The following is a 3,622-nucleotide window of genomic DNA, read 5'->3' on the forward strand; positions in this document are numbered from 1 at the left end:
CTGCTTTGTGCTGTAGGCCAAGATACCCAGGGCGGACCGGTTGTTTCGAAGGCCCAGCGAGCGGTCCGGATAGGCTATAGGCCCCAAGAGGGCGGACCAGACGTGCCGAGGTTCGGAGAGTGGACCAGGCAGACTGCAGGCCCGGTGTGGGCGGACCAGTCATACTGTAGACTCAGAGAGTGGACCAGGTGGATTAAAGTCCCGGTGCGGGCGAACCAATCACACTACAGACTCGTTGTATGTGGTTAGATTCGAAGAGTGGACCAGGTGGATTGAAGGCCCGGTGCGGACGGACCAATCACACTGTAGACTCGAGGTTTATGGCTAGACTCAGAGGGTGGACCAGGTGGACTGTAGGCCGGTGCGGCGAACCAGTCACACAGTAGACCCGAAGTGTATGGCTGTTCTGTGATCAGATATGTTTTCGCATGTTATGTGTGTATGGTGTATGTGGTTGGTATTTTGGGGATATCTCACTAAGCTTTCGGGCTTACAGTTGTGGTTTATGTTTTTTAGGTTCTTCAGGAGACCGTGGCAAGGCGAAGGCATAATCGTAGCGCTCCTCATGATTTTGTAATAATGTGATTCTGGGAATACGTTAAATGTTTTGTATTGAAAACCTTTTTGTAAAGATTTAATGGAATTGAGCTGTTTTTGAAAAATTTAAAATTGGTTGTATTTTTCGGTCGTTATAATCCATGTTCATACGTACCAGTTAGATTACTAGTAAACTACCATATGGGTAGTTTAGGAAGATACTAGAACTATTACTAGAACGCGATATCATACAATGCGTCAGTTCATTCATGAGTCAATACTTGCTAGATAGAGAGAACATGCATTACAGCTAGAAAATTACAGTACATTACTATTCTTGCTAGATAGAGAGAACATACATTACAGCTAGAACATTACAGTACATTACTATTCATCCTAGATAGAGAGAGAACACACATTACAGCTAGCACACATAGAACATTTCAGTACATTACATATACATGATTACGTTGACATAATTGTGATCCACTGTATCGGAGCATGCCTTCAATGTCATGACCCGAGTTGTAGCCAGAGTCTCTTGGAGGGAGAGCGTGAGTTTGCGTATAGATCTATACTGGATTAACTATCCTACACCTTGCTGCTAGCTACAGCCGGACCTGCAGGTCTGCGGGTGCCAAACGTCATACCTTTTTACGACCTACATTTGTCGTTGTTACCCAGTCGATAGTATGGTACAATTAATCACATGATGCCTTAATATAAATCCGGTTTAAGGTAGTTAGTATAGCAGTAGTTCCTATAGCACTACACTACAGTACTACATTAATTTTCCCTTTACATATATTTAGTGATCTTTTCACTTAAACATTAAATGTAAGAACTATATTTTGTTAATGATAGTTACACTTGGGAAAATTACACACTTTTACAAGAAACGAACATTTAAAACAGTTAAGTCTTGGTAGAAGACTACATTCAGAACAGTCGGGTCTTGGTAGAAGACTACATTCAGAGCAGTTAGGTCTTGGTAGAAGGCTACATTTAGAACAGTTAAGTCTTGGTAGAAGACTCTCTTTTATAATAGTAGGAATCATAGGGATTTCTAGGGTTTTCAAACGTTTACAGTTGTTTTACAAACATTTTCATACTTACAATTCATATACATTTTTATACTTACAGTTCATATACATTTTCAATACTACAGTTCATATACATACAAATTAAGACACTAAAATACTTATGATCTCACCAGCTTTAAAGCTGATACTCGCTTTCAAAATTACTTGTATCCTCAGGTCATCAATACACAGGTACCGATGCAAGGTTTAGAGAAGATGGAGCTCGTTCAAGACTCATCTTTCATTTTGATTATACTTTAGTGTCTATTATAATTTGACAGAACACTTGTATTAAAATTATATTATTAATGCAATGGATGATGTTGTTGCTTGTTTACTACTTTTCATTGTTGTGATACTGTACATGACGTCCTCCGCCCCAGAACGTTTCCGCCGTTCTTGGTTTTGGGGTGTGACACAAGCTTTTACCTTTATGGTTTATTTTCTTCGATCTGAGTTGTTTTTGTCCCTTTTGGTTCATAGGTTTGATTTGAGTGAATGGATGGTATAAAGTTGGGAACTTTATGTTCCTCCAGATTCTCAAGAGCATCATATCTTATGGATCTAAGGATTGGTTGTGGATTTGTGAACCTTGCATGATTGTTATGTCATTTTCTTGCCTTTTGAAATAGGTTGGGGAGAGGACATGCATGGAGCATTCATGTTCATAAATTTTTCATTTTTATGAACCTCTAAAGTCCCTTAAAGCTTTCTGGACTGTTAGAGTTGAAGACTTAATGGATTAAGGACTTAAACCATTAAGGTTTTGCCTTATGCAGTGGTCATGTTGTGGCATGAAGATTGTAACGGTGTGACGATGGAGGAATTCCTTGATTATCTTATCCAGATGTGTTTACGACGTGACTAAGGAGGGCTCACGTCGTGGTATCTGTTGAGAGAGTTGACTGTAACTGAGTTGGCTTAGTTAGTGTGAGATCGAGTTGAGTGTGTTCTTTTGATTTGACCAAGGTTTTTTCACCACGTGAGGGTAAACTATTAGGTTTGATACAAACCCGATGGAGCCGGTCTGGGCTCGGAGTCAATATGGACTTGGGGTTGATACGAAATCAAGGTTGTTACGGACTCGAGGTTGTTACGTGTTGTTATATATGTTATATGTGGTATTTTGGGGGACTCACTAACTTTGCGCTTAAATTTGTGGATTAAATATTTTACAGGTACTTATTGAATTGCGAATGCGGGACTATACACACACATCAATAGTTTTATGATTCGAGATTCCGCAAAGTTTTCATTATAACTTAGTTTCCCGAATAGTGGTTTATGAACAAATGGGTTGACCTAAATCTAATTTTGTAAAAATAGATGTTTTTTTATTTTAAAAATGTAAAAAACTTAGCCTGAGAATTAGGGATGTCTCAACTTAAGAAAGACTTGGTTTGTTCGTTGTATCGATATGTTCTATCATCACCTAGTTCTTTTCTCAACAATGAATAAATACGTTTAATTGAAAAAAAAACTTTAAAAACATTTTTAAGGTATAAAAATATATAAAATATATTTTTCATATGTATTTATTATATTTATACGTATTTTTTTACATAAAATACATTTTTATATGTATAAATATGTATTTAAAATATATTTATATATGTAATTATTTAATATATTATTAATAATAACAAATTTTATAAATAATATATTTATGTGAGTTTTCAATAAAATAATAAAAATTTAAAATAAAGGTTTTTGCAGAAAAGTCACAATATTTTGGGTCAGTTTACAAAATAGTCCCTATATTTTGGAACTGTTTACAAATAGTCCCAAATTAATTTGTTATTGGTTGAACCGAAAAAAAATAGTCAGAATACAACACTTTACTAGTTTTTAGGACTTTTTGTAAAATAAAATTAAATTTGAACAAATTTATAAATTGGCCCAACATATTTGAACTTTTCTAAGAAAAATATAGTATAAATAAAAAAGCCTAGCAACAAGCCAGGAGGTACAAAAAATTAAAATGAAAAGAAAGTTATAGAAAA

The sequence above is a fragment of the Lactuca sativa genome, chromosome 3 (genome assembly GCF_002870075.4).
Source record: "Lactuca sativa cultivar Salinas chromosome 3, Lsat_Salinas_v11, whole genome shotgun sequence".
Classification (NCBI taxonomy): Eukaryota; Viridiplantae; Streptophyta; class Magnoliopsida; order Asterales; family Asteraceae; genus Lactuca; species Lactuca sativa.